The sequence below is a fragment of the Mixophyes fleayi genome, chromosome 4, assembly GCF_038048845.1.
Source record: "Mixophyes fleayi isolate aMixFle1 chromosome 4, aMixFle1.hap1, whole genome shotgun sequence".
NCBI classification, from domain to species: Eukaryota; Metazoa; Chordata; class Amphibia; order Anura; family Limnodynastidae; genus Mixophyes; species Mixophyes fleayi.
Window position 1 is genome coordinate 316,859,335 of NC_134405.1, and position 21,544 is coordinate 316,880,878.

At 41.5% G+C, this 21,544-nt stretch overlaps 1 long non-coding RNA gene across 2 annotated transcripts in view; it reads right to left on the reverse strand.

The window, feature by feature from the left end:
* Positions 1-14,937, reverse strand: part of LOC142152964 (uncharacterized) — a 56,811-nt gene extending 41,874 nt beyond the window's left edge. For both annotated transcript variants that reach the window (XR_012691420.1, XR_012691419.1), the window contains exons 1-2: positions 14,857-14,937; positions 6,833-6,930 (exon numbers count right to left, since the gene is read on the reverse strand). This is a non-coding gene — a long non-coding RNA (uncharacterized LOC142152964). The remainder of the gene's footprint in view (positions 1-6,832; positions 6,931-14,856) is intronic.
* Between the last annotated feature and the right edge of the window lie 6,607 nt (positions 14,938-21,544).

Genomic DNA, 21,544 nt, shown 5'->3' on the forward strand with positions numbered 1-21,544 from the left:
AGCCTATTTTTACTGAACAATGTAACGGTAAAATGTTAGAACATTATATTTACACACTTGTGGAGAACATGTCTCTGGGTACCTGGGGAGGCTTAACATTATCGAACATGCCCTGTGCCACCCCTCCTAGGACATGGGGGGCACCTGGGAGAAACAGGTTAAAAACTACCAGAAATACAGTCCTACTGTCTGTGGAAAACTAGGTATTTGGGTGATGGGTTTAGTGTGAAATCCTTGTTTCACCACACATGGGTCTTCAACAGCCATTTTCAGCCAAAAGTCCTTTTCCAATTATAAGGAATTGTTCCAGTAAGTTGCATGATTTCAATTAGGCAAAATATTTAAATTTTTTCATTTTGGTGTGAATTTACCCTTTAAGGGTTGCCATGTAAATGGTGTTCTCAGAAACGGCAACTCCGATAGTGGAGATATTGGTCTTCAGTATGCTTATTTGCAACACTTATTTTCTCACTCAGGATAACTGTTATAAAATCATTATTAATATTAATTATGACGCTCTCAATTTAGACGCAAGAGAGTTTTCAGGTAATACGCATACTGTCAATGTTATGACCATAGAAAATTAGGTTTGCAGGAAAGAGATTGTTAAGTCAGGCACAGTGTGCTCTGACATGCACCACTGCTCTGCGCAGCTAATTCACGCTGGCCATTCGGGTGCTATGGGCGCTAAGTGGGTAAATTAAAGTGGGGTCACATGACTGCACTACAGCTGAATCACCTGTGGGGGGGCATTTCTTAGGAAGCATCCTGATTTGCTGCTTGCACCTTTATAGAAGTTTTCTTATTGTGGGTCTGTTTGCTGCTTATTAGTGGATTATACTTTGCATACCTTCTGACCTTTCTCTGAATTGCCACCTGCCCTGAGCCTTTGTTTAGAATTTTGATCATTCTCTGGATTGTCTCCTTGTTAAAAGAGCCTGTGTCTCACTGCATAGAGGCTTCACAGTTATAACAGAGTCCACAATTAAAGTCCAGGCAGAAGCATGTCAATAACCTCTTACTAGAAGTCTTTGAGAATAAACTTTTACATAGTTTATACCTCGGTGGTGCGATACATGCATTCATATATGCGAGGTCATACAAAACTCAATGCTCATGCTACATATGGAACATGGAGGTTAGGGAGAATATAGGAAGGGAGCTGAGGATCAGGAGATAAATTAATGGGAGGACTGGACAATGACAACGTCCTAGCGCATCCTGAAGACGAGTACTTTTGCTTGGATGGCACTTGGCTAATATAACCCTGCAGTACATTGCAGCGAGCCTGTATAGCTTATTACAATATATGATGTTTGATTAATGTAACACAAGTAGTACAAGGTCTGGACCCTCATACAGGTTTGTTGTTTTAGCTTTACCAAACACAACTAACCATATACACTTTGCAATTGGTCAACTGACCCGATATTGCAGACTGTGCGACTTTAAAACAAGTCTGATACTTAATAATAATCCAGTTTAATATCCAAGAAGTTATTGTTGGTCATGTCAGTAAATGTGCTTGGGATATAAACACTATTGGTGTGTCATCTTGTGACCAAACTATCAGAACCCACGGAAGTCAGATGAGATTCTGAGTTTAAGGCAGCACGGTGGCGTAGTGGTTAGCACTTCTGCTTCACAACACCAGGTCATGAGTTCGATTCCCGATCATAGCCTTATCTGTGTGGAGTTTGTATGTGCTCTCCGTTTTTGCGTGAGTTTCCTATGGGTGCTCTGGTTTCCTCCCACACTCCAAAAACATAGTGGTAGGTTAATTGGCTGCTAATAAATTGACCTTAGTCTCTATTGGTCTGTGTGTCCATGTTAGGGAATTTAAACTGTATGCTCCAATGGGGCAGGGACTGATGTGAGTGAGTTCAGTTCTGCAGAATTAGTGGCGCTATATAAATAGCTGCTGCTGATGATGATGATGAAGGATCAGCTTGTGTGTGGCTAAGTTGTCTGGTTCTTACCTTATTCCTATCACTAAAGCTGGATTATGATTGGACATGTTAGTTCCCTTGGGGCCCCCAAAAACCTTAATCCATCCCTGCCAATCAAGTGGACCAGAAATGTTACATGTCATTCCTTGAACTAACTGTAACCTTCCGTAAGACCCAGTGTTGCGCAAAGCCACTTAATATGCAAGGGTCTTAATCATAAACTAATGCATGGAAAGGTTGGATGGATTGTAGACGTGAATATGTTCAGCACTTAACTCAGCATTGCAATGTTTAATGTAACTGCAATAAGTACATTCCAATGTTTAATAGAACTGTATGGTCATGTTAAATGGAAATGTAATAAGCACATTGTAGCTTCTAATGGAGCCTTAATACATATATTGTGCATTTTAATTTAACCGTAAAGTACATTCTGTGTTAAATCTGCAATGCTCTAATTTTAAATATATGTAGGAAATAACCACGAGAGACATTTCTTTTGCCTAATCTTCTTCTATGCTTGTTTCATAATCCTCTTTCTATAATATTTTTCCCTTTTCGGCAATTCGGTTATTTTTATCATTATTATCCTTTATTTTTAAAGCGTCAACATATTTTGTAGCACTGTACTTCGAGGGGATCATGATACAAATGAATACAAAACAATGACATGATGTGAAGGTATGACCCTGTCCAAGTGAGCTTACAATCTAATCTAAAATCACGCTCTTTCCCGCACCTGAGTCTTTTAAGGACGTTTGCAATGTGTTTTATTTACAATTGTAAAATCCTTGCTTTGAACAGTTTTTCACACAAACATTTGCTACACTTTGAAGGTGGCGTAAGATTTACATCTGTTAAAGATAAATTAAAATAATCGGTCAAATAAATCAATCTGAATTGCTTATACCTTGTTTTCCCTGTGTTTGATGCAATCGTAATTCGAGGGTATGCGATTGTATGTCATCGCAAATGCGGTCGTGTGTAATTGCATTGTAGCAGCAAGAAGTAACCACATTGCTTATTGTATTAATATCACTGTTCCATCATATTCCCATAGAGACTCATTTTGCAAAAGACTATGCATAGGCATTGCTAATGGCTCCATTAATCAAAGAGGTCTGATGACAATCAATACCAATGCAACACTGACTTTAGACATTAGATATACTTAAGCTGTACCAATATTCATTTACTCATTGACCAGGTTCAACATTACATTGGGATGTTAAACATTGTCTATTGCCTCTCACTATTCTACATGCAACATTTGATTTGATTAGTAAACAAGACTCATTGTCCGTGTCTGTGCTAAATTCACACGTTCTTATCCTAAACTCAACATTATTGTTATGGCTGACGGCAAGTGTCATAAACTTGTAGAACAGGTCACAGAGGTCTTCGCCTATAGCAGCCGCCTTTCCCGTAGAGCTGAACGTGCTCACAGGTACTCGGATGCCCCCAGGTCTTAAGATCAGAATAGTACAAGTTTATAACCCTACCGCAGAGCAGTCGAGGGCCAGGTGGAAGAATAGCAAAGTCCAAACGGGCTGAGGTCAAGGGGTACAGCAGGAAGCGGTGGTGTAGTCCAGGCAAAAGGTCAGGGCTGGTGGCAAACAACGAATCCAGATAACAGTCAGAGCTGAATGTGCTCACAGGTACTCGGATGTCCCCAGAGTACCTGTTAAGCTCAGAATAGTACAAGTTTATAACCCTACCGCAGAGCAGGCGAGGGCCAGGTGGAAAAATACCAAAGTCCAAACGGGCAATACAGCAGAGTCCAGTACACGGTCCAAGGTCATACACAGCAAGATCAATCCAAAGGCAGAGAAGGGGAACAGAGCAGGGAGCAGGTAAGTATGCACAGAGCAGGAACTATAACCGGCAGTGAGGCCCATTCCTCACTGCCTTAAATACTATGATGGACAAACCAGAAAGGAGGAGGACAGGGCTGACAATCAGCCTCAGGAGGCTGCTAACTAATTACTATCTGGGAACTAGCATAGGTCATATCAAAAACCAGGAACATGTATAAATGACAAATAGAATCATGCGAGAGCTCCCCCTAGAGTTGGAGGATGTCCCTACACCCTCCTACTCTATGCCACAAAGATAACAGTGCATTGAAACTAATGCACCTGCTTGGCTGCTACCTCACGCCAGGATGCGGCGTATCGCCGGGGCTCGTAACAATTACAATGACCATTGTCCTTGTATATACTGTGTACCTGAAACCTGATGTTGGCAATAATGAAATTTATGACCCTATCTCTGTGAATATATTGTACTACTCTGACCAGTTGGAAGGCAGAGGTTCCCAGAGAAGCTCTTGTGCTAGCTAGCCACGCATGCTAGTTTTGGTGACATTTTGTTCTGTTCATTTCTCCCTTTTTCCTGCATCTGATCATTATTGTAAAACCTGTTTGTTTTGAGCGCTACTTAATAAATAGATTTTGGATTTGAAACCACACTGATAGTGGCGGATAATCACTTATTTACCTTTAATACTTCAGTTTACATTGCTAACAAAGTTCTGAAGCACCCTCAAAAAAAAACATTTGTAGAACCTTCTGATCAATTAAATATTGAATTGTGGAAAAAATAAAATCTGGTTTGAGCTTATCAGTTTATATGGGCCACTGATTGCTCTGACCAGCAGCAGGTCTCTATGTGTGGGAGAGAGCATGAAGCATCATCCAGAGGGATGCACACTGAGCATGCTCCAGAGGAATGCACACTGAGCATGCTCCAGAGGAATGCACACTGAGCATGCTCCAGAGGGATGCACATTGAGCATGTTCCAGAGGGATGCAAATTGAGCATGCTCCAGAGGGATGCACACTGAGCATGCTCCAGTGGGATGCACACTGAGCATGCTCCAGACGGATGCACACTGAGCATGCTCCAGAAGGATGCACACTGAGCATGCTCCATAAGGATGCACACTGAGCATGCTCCAGTGGGATGCACACTGAACATGCTCCAGAGGGATGCACACTGAGCATGCTCCAGTGGGATGCACACTGAACATGCTCCATAAAGATGCACACTGAGCATGCTCCAGATGAATGCACACTAAGCATGCTCCAGAGGGATGCACACTGAGCATGCTCCAGAGGGATGCACACTGAGCACTGACCACTTTAATCTGAGATTTAATCTTTAATCTGACATTGTACAACTAATATAAATTAGTATAAAACATGTTTGCTTGTTTTTATCAAGGCTGCAAGAATTAACAATTGTTCCTTGTATGAAGTAGTATTAAAATAAGCATTTTGTGTTTTACATGTTTGTAATTGTTGCTTAAAGTTTTTATTTCAGCACGTGTAGTTTAGCTGTTGTTTAATAAAGGAAAATAAACCAATTTATAAATAAGACATTGTGACTATTATGTAGTATATCTAATGACTCATTGTTATTTTCTGTTGAATTCATGTATGACAATGTATATTTATGTAACCTTATAATGTAATCTCAACGTGTGCTTTGCTAGATGACATGAATCTGAACTGCAAGTGTCAATAATCTGTTGAAATTAGCCAGACCAGGGAGAGATAGGCATCTCTGTAGAGTTTGAAGTCCCAAAGTTGTAAACCATCTAGTCAAGCAGAACGAGCAGAGGTGAGAACTCAAGGTCCTGTGAACATTCCTGATCTCAGGACATAACTAGCTCACTTCAAAAACCCTGTGACATTTCGGAGATCAATCTGTCCTTATTGACAGCTAAACTCCAAAGATGGGGAGTGAGAGCTATGTGGAAAAAGGTTTATAATCTTCTACCGTAGACAATAATGTGTGCATTTTCATAAGTGGGTCTATCAAGACTGAAATGTCCCATATTTCTGAATTGTGTTCCCTCACACACCTAGTACGTAGTGACTCTGCTTTTATTTCCTATTTTATTTCTGAAACTTATTTGTGCAATTTATTGTATGTCTTGTCATTAACTTTTTGTAACTAAGCCTTGGAAACATTTTTCAGATTAAATACATTTTATCTAGTGTGTTCTAAGTGATTCTTTGTGAACTTACCAAGCCCAGGGAGGCTCATGCTACATGTGTATGTGATTTAAGTGTGAAACATTAAAAGGTGGTTCTGGTGAACGTAAGGACACCATAATAAATCCTTTGTGGTGGCAGAAAAGGTGTATTCATTGCTAAGTGACTAAGGTGACGCTAGTCACGGCCAGCTGCTCAGATTGCTGTATCTGGGACAGGCTGGCCGTTCGTTTTTCAATTAATAGAAAAAACATATAGTAATAACAATAGGCTTTACCAGGGACAAGGACAACCAGACAGGTCAATGCTACACATAACTACATAAAATAACATAATGAATCTTCTCATCCTCAGTATTCCCATGATCTGTAATGAAGGTGCCCCCTACTTTAGTTAAATGAACAAAAATATCAATTTCCAGGGAATCAGTTTGTCATAAGACTTTGATATTCGAACATCTCCCCTCTGCTCCTATCACTTCACGTGGAGAGAGCCAAGCAACTCAGCAACTTTTTCTTAAATGGTTTTTGTGTCAGATAAGTGGGAGCTTCAAATATTCATAATCCTTAATCTTTTCTTTTTGAATGCAATGTATTAATTTTAGTCAGTGCTTCAGGGCTTGTCACATCTGTCGCCCTGCTCTGAACACTGCCTGGGGCAGAGAGAACTTGCTGTACATGCTCCTGCGATTGCCCGCATTGTCCCTCTCCAGAATGCTAATGATTGAGGAGAGGCTGAGATAGATTAGCCCACCCTGGCATTTTACCTTAAAGGGAAGTTACCCTCTATATTTCAAACATAATTATTTCATAGCAGACAGAAAATATGTCAACACTCAAAGTCTGATATAAAAAATATAAGTGATGAAAATATATACTTAACTGAGCAATGCAATTCCACCCAACCAACCCTCAAGATTTCCTTTATGAAGGTATTTTGGGGTTGATTCAAAGCAGATGTTGCTCTTGAGGTCACAAGCACTGAAAGAAATAACAGAGTGGATTGATGGAGGTGAACCTAGCTGCAGGACAATATGGGAAATGAAGTCAACATTAATTAAAAAATAAAGCTACTAAATTAATTACAACCCTTGGGACATTTTAACCACATACCCTTTAACAACATTTAACCATGGCTACCTGTCTGACTTTATATATAATACTCTATATTATATGCAATATAAATTTAATCTCAGATTTAAATATTTTAAACTACACTAATTTGGATGTTCGCAATGGTGGTGATAGTAATACTATAGATGTACTTTATGCGAAAACTGCATCACACATCTCAAACCTCACCTTGAAATAATCTCTCCCTGACGTTTTCATAGATCATAGTTGCGTACTCTCCCGGAATGTCCGGGAGACTCTAGAATTTGTGAGAGTTCTCCTGGACTCCCGGGAGACCAGAGCAACCTCCCACAGCCTGCCCTCTTCATTGGTAAAGTGGGTGGGGCTAAACATGGCATCCTGGTCCCGTCCTTTGCTGTGATAGGCTGATGTTGGTAACGTTTGACAGGGGCAGGGCCTAACGACACAATTGGTGTGACCACGCCCCTATAATGGAGCCCACTCCCAGACATCATGCTGCTAAAGTTGGCAAGTATGCCTTAGATCTACTGCTGAAATCTAACCTGTGTTTTGCCTCCTCTAACTCTCACCTACTAACTATCCTCCTGTGCCACTACCCACTAAAGGAATTACCTACCTCGCCCAGTCAGCCTCTCCTCATCCTTCAAATCTGTAAACACTCTCTGAAAACCCATCTCTTTATTAGACCCACCTGTTCGACTCACCCTCGTACACCCTCTCTGCTGTCACAAGCAGTCAAAGTCACACTCACTCCTCTTGTCTCATCTCTCCCCTTTCCCCACTAGATTGTAAGCTCTCTCACAAACAGGGTCCTCCTTCCCTTTATTTTCATGTCTTAATTTATTGTGTCAACCTACCGTGTCTCTGTTTTATATATGCTCTTTTTTCGTACTGACCAGTTCTACAGAGCACTGTGGGGCCTTACAAAACAACAACAATAAAAATAACAACAATAATAACACTTTTTATCAGACATTTGTTTAAAGGTGAGGAGGATGGGAGGTATGAGATGGGAGGAAGCAGAAAGGCCCAACCATGACCACTCGTTTTCCAGCTATGTCAGGGTTTCCTAAAGCCAGTCCCAAGGAACCGTAGCAGTGTATGTGTAATACCCTGCAAATCACAGGTATATTACTGTATGCACTCATTCAGAAAACTATAGTGCCCCAGAGTGCCTCTGGGATGTTAAATGCAAATTGTGTTGGACGTTTTTGCATGGACAGACTGCAAACTACAGCCCAGGGTGCTCTCTAGAGTCCAAGAATGTACTAGAAAGCTTCAGGAGAATCTTGGGGGGAAAGGGGAGGAGCCAAAAAACGGACTGGTTAGGGAGAGAAATGATGTGTGTGACTGCTGGCTGAACTAATGCAGGATCTTCCTACAAAGAGCCACTGAATGTTATAGCTGAATTGTTGTCCTGAGGAATGCTTGCTGCCAGCCCAAAAAGAAGCACCTTTGCAGTATAGGAAAAGACCTAACTTGCCACTGCCCATGAGATGTCAGCAGGACTCATAAAGACAGATACGTTTCTTTTGCTTTGCTACTTATTTTAGTGAGACCTTAAACTGTGTTATTAAAACCTCTTTCTGGGACTGTAATATAGCTATTGAGAGGTGTTATAGCACTGGCTAAAGGCAAAGTTTGTTCTATCCAAAACTGCTGTATTTCAAGTTATCTGCAAGCTGACTGAAACTGACTAAAATGGATGCTGGATAGAGAATTGCAAGTTGTTTAACCCTACAGATGCTGGGAGAGAGTTCTTTAGTCCATTAGACGGATTGCTAAATGGGCACTCTCCTTTACACTGGAAATCGCTTATTGTGCAGAATTGCTGTTGTTTACAGAGCTCAGGAGTCATGCATGCATAAAGGTGATTACCGATTTCAATTTGTACAAGTAAACAAGCTTCATGTGTCAGCTTACACTTCGCTTAAACCTGTGGATTATAATTTAACCTCTTGCGTTCTGTATATCATAAATTGAACTAGAAAGCATCTAATCTGAACCAGCTGGATAACTTGTTGTTGCATCTCTACTAAATTTTTCTGTGATAAGTATGATCTGTATAATTGCACTTAAAGTATTCTGATTGATTGGTCTATATTATCTGCTGACGCAGAATTTAGTGTCAAGTTCTAATTAATTTGTAGCAACCGGTTGTCTCCTAAAGTATCTTTCCAGTGAAATCCATTTCACTGATGCACAGTGCCTAAGTTTAAAGTGGGATATATTTATTCAGCGACCTATGTATTGTGTTGATTTATGTTTGCATATTGTTGAACCAAGATTCCTAAAATGTTATTTATTTTGTGACATGTTGAATAACATTGCATGTTGATGGTATCGTGCTAGTACTTCTCAACAACTGCTACTTATTAGCTGCTGTGGTAAAGGCTTATGCCTGAAGCAAAGAGAATAAACCCACGATTTTATGCAGTTTTAGCCCTATGTTCCTTGTTTTATTCCAACACTACTGGGGGGACCTTCGCCTCTCTACCATACCATTGGGCGTGTAGAATCCTTCCTTACACTACTTATGGGGTGCCAATCATCTGCCCCGTTTCAAATTGGCGTCACAAACAGCATCTACTAAGAGGCCAAAGCAAGTCACCCATCCAGTCTGAACCAAGATGTCGCAGGAGGAACAAGTTGCTGACCATGTAATCCCACAGGAACAAAGAACTCCACCACCTGCAGATGATCCCTCACAGGAAGCGAGAGAGAGTCCAACCATGGCTGCCAGCACACCTATAACCATGCCATATTAATTTGGGGCCCCATGGCTCCCCAGCTTTTCCGGTGACTCACATCAAGCTGGTACCAGGTTACTTGGCGAGTTCCTGAGCAAAATGTATTCAATGTTGTGTTTATATTCACTACTGTAACAAAAAAAGATGGAGATCCTGGTTGGCCAATTGAAGGGATCTACCTTAAGGGAAGTGGCCTGTAGAATCCTTCCTAACACTACTTTTGGGGTGCCAACCCTCTGCCCCGTTACACATGTTTTCCTGGTCACAAGTGAAATAGTTACTACTAAAATGTATCACTCAGTAATGAATACACCTGCGCTCCAGCAAGGAGATATGGAAAATATGCCCTGAGAAATGTATAAACAAACTCACTGGATCTCACAGAAAGGTCTTCATCTAACCATAAAACATACAATCAGAAAGTATTTTCTAATGTGAAAATTACACAACACAAATAAAGAAAAGAAACAGGTTAAAGTCCCTATAAGTTAACAAAATATTTAGTGATTGAAGCGCTAGCTATATGCACCTTTCTGCTTGCAGAAGCCTATGACAACGCAACATACAAGTTTTAACTACAACAAAGACACCTCTTTTAGATTGACCCTCATTAGCAAATGCCTAAAATGCCCTCTGCATTACATCTGCCAGGGATAATGCAGTCTCAGCAATCCTCTCACACATGAGGTCTCAAGATGGTAATATAGACACTATGGGGCAGGGGCGGGCTGGGCCGGGGGGCAGGGGGGAATCGGGCCCCCGGGCTTCTCAGTCTGACAGCTATTTGGGCTGCCCCCCGTTGAATACAATATTTAATAAATATTACAAGTGGCCGCATCACAAGACATGCGATGCGGCCGCATCAGCGCACAGGTGGCCGCGTCACATGACACGCGATGCGGCCGCCTGTGCGCCCCCTGGACTGAACTTTGCCAGCCCGCGCCTGCTATGGGGAATGATGCATTGGAGTCTATGGGCCTGAGTCATTATGGAGAGTAAAGCAAAAAACAGGAGTAAATTTTCTCCTGTACAAACCATGTTACAATGCAAGAGGTATAACTTAGTTTATTATTTTACACGTAAGGAAAATACTGGCTGATATTTCATGTAGCACACAAATACGTGATAACTTTATTTTTTACACTGACATTTAAAGCTTATCTAGGACATGCCCTATCCCAACTATAAATCTGTCCCCATAATTTAAATTTACCTCCCCCTCTAATGCTCCAATGCAACATGGTTTTTCCAAGGTGCAAAGTTACTCCTTTTTTTGTTTTGATCTCCTTAATGACTCAGGCCCAATGAATGGTATTTCAGAGTAAATGAAAAACAGAAAATAAATCCTATTGATAAACTGAGTGAATTTTCCTTGAAAGCGAAAAAAGTGATAATACACTAGGAAAAAAATCTCTAATTATTGCATCAGTGGGCACAATAATGTTTGTTCTATCTGTAGCATAATACTATATATATATTGACATACTGCGGTTAAATCGCTGCAGGCCTTGACTGCCTTAAATATCCAATTAGGGCTAGGTAAACAGAGACCTAAAATGATCTACACAAGAGTATATGTTGGATGGGAGAGCGACAGTTAATTTGCTCAGAATCAATTCCTTCTCTTTTCCCTCCCTCATCCCCAACAATGATTTTTCTCTAATGACATTGAATGGAGTAGTCCTGGCTAGTGGTTTGCACTGACAGATCTTCCAGCCTGCCAATCAGGCTGAGAAGCACAGTACATCAAAGTGGGGTTGTATTCACACTGCACCACTCTCTCTTCACATTATCTGGGAGTCTTGACCAGTTTGATTTCCCAGAAGACCTAAACCAGCTTCGCCGCTCTTCATCAGCAAAACTGTGGGACTCAGCTTAACAAGACTGGTGTGCCTATCAGTGGTGGGTCTCGGGTTAAAATCCAACATATGTCAATAGTTTTTCCCCATCTTCCCTTGCTACAATAAATAACAGCACCAGTACACATATTTTATATAAATAGACTTGGAATATCATAAAGGTGTATTTATTAAAGTGTTGTTTTTTGAAGCCTCTATGATTGAGTAATAATTCTTCAATTACACACTGTAGAGAATAAGCAGTTTTAAAAACTTGGCACCCTATTGCAAATAAGAGTAGTGATCTTGCTCCGTACTGTCACTCAACACTTTAGCTACGTTTCAGAATTCTTTCTGATTTCCAGGCTTGTAGGTTTGTCCTAAGAAATGTTGTCGCTGATAATATCCCTTCTATAATAGTACTTCATTCTTTTGTGCTGTATTTAATGTGTGCAATTTTCAGCATGTGTTTTGATTTGATTGACAACAGCGCACAGTATCACTTCACTCGTCATGTATGCCTAATGCAGTTCTTGTTAGGCTGACGGTCTGTTCACAAACTCACAGAACTAGTTGGCGGAGGTCTTCACCTTTAGCAGCCGCCTTTCCCATAGAGCTTTATGCGCTCACCGGTACTCAGATGCCCCCAGGACTTAACTCCAGACGTAGTGCAAGTTTGTAATACAAAACTGTAGCAGCAAGCCAGGAGGCAGTGTAGATGGCAGCGGATGGTCAGACAAAAGCAGAGGTCAGAGGTCACTAGCAAGCAAAAAAAATCAGGTAACACGCCAAGGTCAGGCAGGGTCACAGGCAATACAACGGGGTCCAAGGTACAGGCAAACAAATCAGGGTCACAGGCAAGCAGGCAAGGTCCAAGGCACAGGCAGGGGTCATACACAGAAGTTCAATCCAGAAGGTATACACCAAACAGCACAGGAGCATGTTAGCAGACAGGGAACTGGATTCTATAACCGGCAGTGAGGCTAAGCCCTCCCTGCCTTAAATACTTTGATGGGCCAATCAGGACAGAGGAGGACAGGGCTGACAATCAGCCTCAGGAGGCTGCTAATTCATTACTAGCTAGAACTGGCATAGATAATGCATAAACCAGGAACATGTATAAATATATAAATGAATCAATTTAAATCATAGGAGAGCTCCCCCTAGTGTTGGAGGATGTTCCTACACCCTCCTACTCTATGGCACAAAGATAAGCTCAAGGAAAAATAACAGTGCATTGTAACCAATGCACGCTCCCGTCTGCTAGATCACGCCCAGGATGCGGCGTACCGCCGCGGCTCGTGACAGTTCTTATTTTTGTTCCTTAATGTTTATGTTGTGACGACTTCATAGTTCCTCATATTTGGCTCTGAATGCATTTATTCATATTGGTCCTCCTGTAGAGTTCTACGCAAATCAGTTTGCATAGCACACTATACGAATTTCACTACTGCTCATTGCGTAGATGACTCCTTAGGCTTACAGAGGCGGTTTGAGGAAGACAAAGCAAAATAAGGACATGTTCAAGTACATGCAACCAGACCTGGAGGCATATACACCTGTCTGGAAACATATCTATTGGGCAGGTGCTCTACCCCTGGTTTAAGTTTGAGACTGATAATGATGATGATCAACTGAGATGCTTCCAAATATGTAGGATTTTTGGAAGGGAGACCTGCAAAGCTGTTATGGGGGAGATTCAATTTGGTGCAAAGTGTCTCCGGAAGGTCCATGGAGACACTCTGAGCCGATGTTATGGTTATAATCTCCGCTCAATGGGGGTAATTCAATTATGGGCGGAGTGCATGGTCGCGAAGGCACTCCGCATTACCGGAACATTGCAGATTTCTCCCCCCCCCCCAGGGGAGCGAAGAGAAATCTGCGATGTTGCGGTACTAAAGTATTGGAAGAAATGCGCAGCGGAACATGACGGTTATTTGAATTCCATCCAATGAGCGGAGATTCCTATCGTAATTGCCGGCAATGTGGGCAGCTGGTCATCACCGGCAAATGAATCTCCCCTATAGAGGTCGTCTCAGTTAGCCACAAGGTTCCGTAGTAACCTCTGTTGACGCACAAACTACTTGCGATTACCGTAAAGTTCATTAGCAAAGAGTCTTTTTTCTGGACGCAAATTATGTCTGCGTTTTAGATGGAAATTGCATCCAACTCATATGCATCTGGACAATTGCACAATGCCACTTTACCAATGCACTAGATGTTATTCTCAGTATCTGTAATTATTGTACAGGGCCGTAATATCTGTAATTGCACAGTGCAACTTTTACCTATCTACTAGATTCTATTTCCAGTATCTATAATTATTCTGTATTCTGTACTTGAAAAGTATTTAAACAGGAAGTAATTGTATTATAATCATGTCCAGTAGTCATGTCACTGGAAATTGTATTTAAATGTGAAATTGAAAGGTTACGCTGTACTGTAATTTATTCAGATAATATAGACTTGCCATCACTACAGTAAACCACATTGATGTCTTTAAAACATGAAGTATGGGTTGTCTAATTAACTGTTTTAATTATCTTTTCATCTCTTCTCCTCTCTTCAATCTAACAACAAATTTACTGTGAAGCAGCAAACACTGGATATGTTATAAAGACAACAACTAAACAATGTCTTAACAATTTGTGTGAGGAGAAAGTATGAGTTACGTAAGAAGCAGCGTACAGGGTAGTAAGAATAATATATTACTATATTAATAATGACATTGAATGTTTGGGCACAGAAATAGAAAATAATTTGATAAAAAAAAAATTAAACAGTTGGATCATCCAGTCTGACCATTTTAAAGCTGGTTTGTATTCTTCTTTTTATGTTTTTTTTTGTTTTGTTTTTATTGTTTTGCGATTTATTTTATTTGGTTTCCTCTAGCATTTCATCAGTGGTTCAAGTACCGTATATAATAGTGTATAAGCCGGGTTTTTCAGCACATTTTTTATGCTGAAAAAGCCCCCCCTCGGCTTTTACTCGAGTCAATAAGTTTTCCCAGTTTTTTGTGGTAAAATTAGGTGCCTCGGCTTTTATTCGGGTCGGCTTATACTCGAGTACCGTATTTCCCCATGTATATGACGCTCCACTGTATAAGAAGCACCTATATTAATCATGTGAAAAAATTGAGGATAAACATTATCCTCAATTTTTTCACAGAGTATTTCTGCAGCTTATACAGAGGAGACACAACACTATAGTGAATTCTGACTTACCCTGTCAGATGATTCCTCTGTCTGGTAAAGGCTTCTGTCTTCTCTGTGTCTGATCCTGATGCTGGAAACCCGATTAAGGTCCTCTCTGTGATGTCCAGATGTCCTTTCAGGACCTTGTCAATCCTTTCAGGACCTTGTCAAGGTCCTGAAAGGACATCCAGACATCGCAGATAGGACCTTAATCGGGTTTCCAGCATCAGGATCAGACAGAGAGAAAACTTTAGCGGACGGAGGAATCATCTGACAGGGTAAGTGCTACTACCCCTTTATAAGACGCACCCAGTTATTAGACCCAAAATTTTGGGGAAAAAAGGTGCGTCTTATACATGGGGAAATACGGTATATACGGTAGATTTAAATTATTAGTGATAATATCACTGGTCGAAGTGGAAATTTAGAAGTTGCGTTACGGAAATCTAGAAGTGGCGGTATGGAAAATGTAATGGGAATGTAAGGAAATAGAATCTGATAGGTGTACATGGAAGGCAGTAGGAGAAGTAGAGATATGGCATATCACTGTATACCAACCCAGTATGACCACTGGGTGCTGTACTATCCATTTCCCCTCTCCACCTATACCCCCATACTGACATTTTACACTACATATGTTAAACAATTTGATCATTTACACAGCGCTGTACAGAGAATTTCTATCACTCACATTAAACACGGGGAGAACATACAAACTCTACACAGATAAGACCCTGGTCAGGACTTGAACTTATGATCGCAGCGCTGGGAGGCAGAGATGCTACCCACTATGTCACCATGCTGCCTGTATGTCACAAGGGCACAGACCCCCCCAATTCACATTGACGCAGTCCCCCCTACCCTATATCCCCGAAAACCGAACACACCCGAACTTAGCAGACCCGAGTACCTAGCCGAGCTCGGTACTTTCGAGCGCCCTAGGAATTGAAAACGAGGCAAAGCGTCATTGCTACGTCGTCGGATCCCGGATCTCGGATCTCGCGAGCTTTGGATTCTACAAGTACCGCCCTCCATGGCGATCCAGCGCCACTTCACAGAGGAACACAGAAGGGGTAGCACAGTTCTTGGCAGTTTCTAGTACGTCATAGGTAGAAAAGAAAGAGGAGGGGTAGCAGTGTTCTTCAAAGTCTCCAGTGACATTCAGGAGAGCTCCATTGCTAATTGTATTGCTGAAATACAAAAAATAAGTCTGGCAGGCTTGATCTTCTAAATCTGCAGTAACATTGTACAGTGTTATATAGGTAACACACAAAGAGGAGAGCTCCATTGCTCCATTGCTAATTGTCATTGCTGAAATACAAATAATAGGTCTGGCAGGCTTGGTCTTCTAAATCTGCAGTCTTTGTTTGAAAGTGTATGAAAATAATATTGTGACCTGTGAGATGGTCAAAATTGACTGCAAATGACTTGAAATTAGTGTTATTGAGGTTAATAATAATGTAGGGGGAAAAAAAGCAAAAATATGTGATTTTAGCAAAGAAAAAAAGGATTTTTGAAACAAAACCAAAATACGCAAGGGCCGTTTTGCTAAAACCAAAACGCGAAGTTAATTCAGATCCAAAACCAAAACCAAAACCAGAACACGGGGGTCAGTGAACATCTCTAGTTCCTTCTACCTGCTTTCTGCCAGCAGCTGCGTTTAACAGGACGTCCTGGGAAGAGTAAGAACCTACAGTATTGTCTGAACCAACAAGAACCATATCATTTTAGAACTAACTTTATGTAGGGATATTTATGGGTAAAGGGTATAAGGTAACTAGTATAGTGCAAATAAGACAGCAGCTTATTTCAACAGAACATATTTACAGTCAATAATATCTATTACTCTTCTTTCTTTCCTCCTCTTGTTAATCACACAATTATCAGCACTCACCATTACTGCATGGCCCATCTGCTTTGCAGTCGATCCTAACAATGACAATTACATTTTACCTGGATGAACAATGTTACTAAACATAAATTATTTGTAATATCCCTGCATACCTTTCCCTTCTAAAAGATGTATAACTTTTAGAAAAAATAAATAAATAAATAATTTACAGTATGTGTCTCATTATTGCCTAGTATCCTGGAAACTCTTGAGTTAGGGGGAGACCTCCCGGACTCCTGGGAAAACAGATAATTCTCCCGGAGAGCATTTACCTGCTCCAAGGTGGTCAGGAATAGGACATGTATCACTCTATCATGCTCCGCCCACCTCAGTAAGCACCGCGTGGAAGGGGTGTGGTGAGACAGATGCATCGTCACATCCCTGCCACTCTGATTTGCTGTGGTGGGCGGAGCATCACAACATGAATGCTCCACGCGCTGGATGACAAATGACATCATCAAGCCCCACCCACCTCTTCTTTTCTCACCTCACCTCTATATCTCTCAGGGAGGAAACCTAAGCAAGTATGATGCACAATAAAAATAATACATAAAATGATTACTATATATATTATAGTAATCATACAGTATATATATTACAAGACCGCACCCTTCTCATGGCACTTTTGTCACCTTCTGTTGCAAGAACACCCAGCAGATATCAGCAACACGAAAACGTCTTGTTTTAAAACAAATATATTTATTGTTTGCATCACAATAAATGACACTTCTTCTGTCAGGATGACACCAGCAAGCAACCCCTTTTGCTTGCACCTCTTGGGTGTCCCTACGGCTTACTAGGCACAGACCAGCTCACTACTGACTGGCCAACTAGTTCAGCATCAGTCACCTCTAACAAGAGCACAACTCAAGGTTAAATACACAGGTCTCCTCCCACAGGCTTGGATGACTGACAGGCGACACTCCCACCTTGTCTTTAAAGGAAGTCTCCTCAGACGTTCTGTAACGCCTATTCAGTACAGCCACCCTTATCAGCTCTGCTGCTAGCTGTGGAAACAAACACATTAAAGCATGTAAGCAAATCACATTTTACATCTACTTTATCACTGACCTGTACATAACTGAACTTAAGCACAGTGCTACACCTGTATATAACTTGGTTTGCAGCATTTTACCTGCAGACTGTTACCTAATTCCACTATGAGAGGCCTGTGGAAAACCGCTCCCATTGCCACAATATACACACATATATATATATTTATATATATATATATTTATATATATATATATATATATTTATATATATATATATATATATATATATATACACACACATATATATATATATATATATATATATATATATATATATATATATATATATATACACATATATATATATATATATATATATATATATATATATATATATATACGGAAGGCTAACGCTGCTACTCACCTTTATAAATACACAGACAAAACACACACCAATTTGGTAACATTTTAAGAGATTTGTTTGCAGTTGACTCTTTGGTGTGCTTGACTATTCTTACTGACTAGATTTTACTCTTCTCTTGCCCTTATTTTGTTGGGTTTACATAGGTTTTTTGGGTGTTGCAGTTACCATTTATAGCGACCTTTGCTTTCGACTCGATTTTCTAGCCATTCGTGTTCTTAGTGTAAAATTAATAGGAATATTCTAATTAATTTCAGCAACAAAGTGTAACTGCGATGCCACCTAAAAGGCAGATGTCTGCTGTGGGAGTAACTGCACATCAAGAAGCAGCAAAAAGATGAAGGGCGGAGCAGGATAAAGCCAACGACAAACTATGACTGATGACCAAAGAGAAAGCGAACCTGATCGTCACCACCGTACAATTATGACTCCTCAGCAAATTGCCCGTCACAGAGAAAACAACCAAAAAGCAAACAGGACAGAGGTAATATTACGTCAGTGACTACAAAGTCAGCCAACAAGATGTCACGTCGTTCTTGATGTTGGTAACTTTGATGAAATAAATATTAATGCTCATAACTGTGGTCCCATGAACAGTATTTGTGAATTTTGCCACGCTGAACATTTTGTGGCTGAGCTGCCATCTGACAAACTATCCAATCAATGGTGTCACAGGGGTAAAGTCACATCTGGTGTAATAGAATCCAACATGATCTTACTCTTATTTTTCCCTTAATTTTGATGGGCTTTTAAGTAGTTCATTATATATAAAAATAAACTTACAGTATGAATAATTGTTAGTATATGGTAGGTGCAGTCTTAGTAGAGAGATAACTCATTTGAGTATTGATGATCAGTGAAGATTTACTGCAGGTAAAAGTCTTGGTCCTGACTCATGAACCGGTCACAGACATTTATCAACATTTCACATGTTAAGAATGAAGCCGAATAATAACCAGCAATATATATTTTTCAATTATCTTTAAAGTGGTTAGCACTTCTGCCTCACAGCGCTGGGGTCATGAGTTCAATTCCCGACCATGGCCTTATCTGTGTGGAGTTTGTATATTCTCCCTGTGTTTGTGTGGGTTTCTTCCGGGTGCTTCGGTTTCCTCCCACACTCCAAAAACATATTAAGTAAGTTAATTGGTTGCTATCAAAATTGACCCTAGTCTCTCTCTCTGTCTCTGTGTGTGTGTGTTAGGGAATTTAGACTGTAATCTCCAATGGTGCAGGGACTGATAAGTTCTCTGTACAGCGCTGTGGAATCAGTGGCTCTATATAAATAAATGGTGATGATGATGTTGATGATGAAAGCCTGAGAGTGCCTTCCTCCTGCCTTAATGGCTATCATGTACTATATATCTATATATATCTATATATCTATATATATATATATATATACAGTGCATTTAGACCCCTGTGTCTGTCTGGGCCCCCTGGTCTGACCGGGACCCTTACTCTGACCGCCTGTCCCCCTCTGTGATGCTGCGGCTCCCAGTCACTGATGTGCTGGGAGCGTGCGGCGCGGTGACATCATCATGTGAACAACAGGGAAGTGAAGGCATTTATTAAGATTTCAAGGTGGGGGGAGCGGAGTATTTATTCTGATGGGGGGGGGAGTGGAGCATTTATTGTGATATTGGAGGGGGGAGCGGAGCATTTATTCTGATGGTGAAAAGGGGGAAGCAGAACATTTATTGTAATAAGGGAGGGGTGAGCGGAGCATTTATTGTTATAGGGGAGGGGGGAGCGGAATATTTATTGTGATATAGGAGGGGGGAGTGGAGCATTAATTCTGATGGTGGAAAGGGGGTAGCAGAACATTTACGGTGATAGGGGAGGGGGAAGTGGAGCATTTATCTTGATAGAACGGGGGGAAACGGAGCATTTACTGTGATGATAGGGTCTTAGTAGAGAGGGGGGAGTGGAGTATTTACTTTGATCAGGGGGGTGAGCAGAGCATTTACTGTAATGAGGGTGGGGCATGTACTGTGCAGAGAAAGGGAGGCGTTTACTATGATGAGCGAGGGAGGCACTTTGGAGGGGGGGGGGCGCACTGTGCCGACGCCCTCTCCCTTGCACATTACCTCCTGCTTTTATCTTGAAAGTAAGCTCTGCAAATAGTTACACTATCAGAGTACAGAAAGGGCCATTTTTCCGACTTGGCACGATGGGAAGGCGCCCAGGAGCCCAGCGGGCAAGGGGGCCGCAAGGCAGGATGAAAATAAAAAATCCTAGAAAAAAACAAAACAAAAAAAAATCTTACCTTTTGTGGTCACCTGACCGTTTAGGTCAGGTAATCAGGTCAGGTGGCGATCCGGCTACCTCCCTGGTACCCGCTTCTGTGCTGCGCTCACACCCGACATTCACTGCAAGCACAGCATGGAGGAGCGCAGCATGGAGGAGCGCAGCATGGGGGAGCGCAGCATGGAGGAGCGCAGCACGGAGGAGCGCAGCACGGAGGAGCGCAGCACGGGGGAGCGCAGCACGGGGGAGCGCAGCATGGGGGAGCGCAGAGTGGGGGAGCGCAGCATGGGGGAGCGCAGCATGGGGGAGCGCAGCATGGAGGAGTGCAGCATGGGGGAGCGCAGCATGGGGGAGCGCAGCATGGAGGAGCGCAGCACGGGGGAGCGCAGCATGGAGGAGCGCAGCATGGGGGAGCGCAGCACGGGGGAGCGCAGCATGGGGGAGCGCAGCACGGAGGAGCGCAGAGTGGAGCGAGGACTCAGAAAAAAGAAGAGAAGGGGATTGGAATTCGAAGAACAAGGCGATTGAAAGGTAAGTTAGTAAGTGTGATTCTCTAGCTGAAGGGAGGCTGAGTGAATGTAAAAAAAAAGTGAATGTATATATATATATATATATATATATATATACAAGTTAACCCGTGCATGATACTCATGCATTCTAGTCAAATCAAGCTACTTAAGGTGTTAAAAAGGTTCTTGTCATGCATTTGGGCCTAGCCCAGGCCTCCTCAGGGGAAGAGCGTTACTTCCCGACGTAAGCGCCCTTTTTTAACATGGTTTTGTCCACATGTCACCACCTCATCATTCTTCTCCATCACCTCATCCTTCATTTTCATCGCCACATCTATCCAGATATCTATCCAGACACAGGAATCTCTCTCAGCGGTCCTGAGTATCACACTCCTCTTGCTCTGTCACCCCCGGCAACCACCAACCACTCCCCACTGTCACCCCCTGCAACCACCAACCACTCCCAACTGTCACTTCTCCTTCAAGAAATATATATATATTTTTTTTAAATCTTTATAAACACTTTTAACAATTAACAAATTAAATTAACAAATTAAAAACATCTTAGTATACCAAATTTCAGCCCTTTCTGAATTTTTTTTTCCACACACACTAAGAATTTAGTAGGTCAGTGTATAACTCCGCCCAGCAG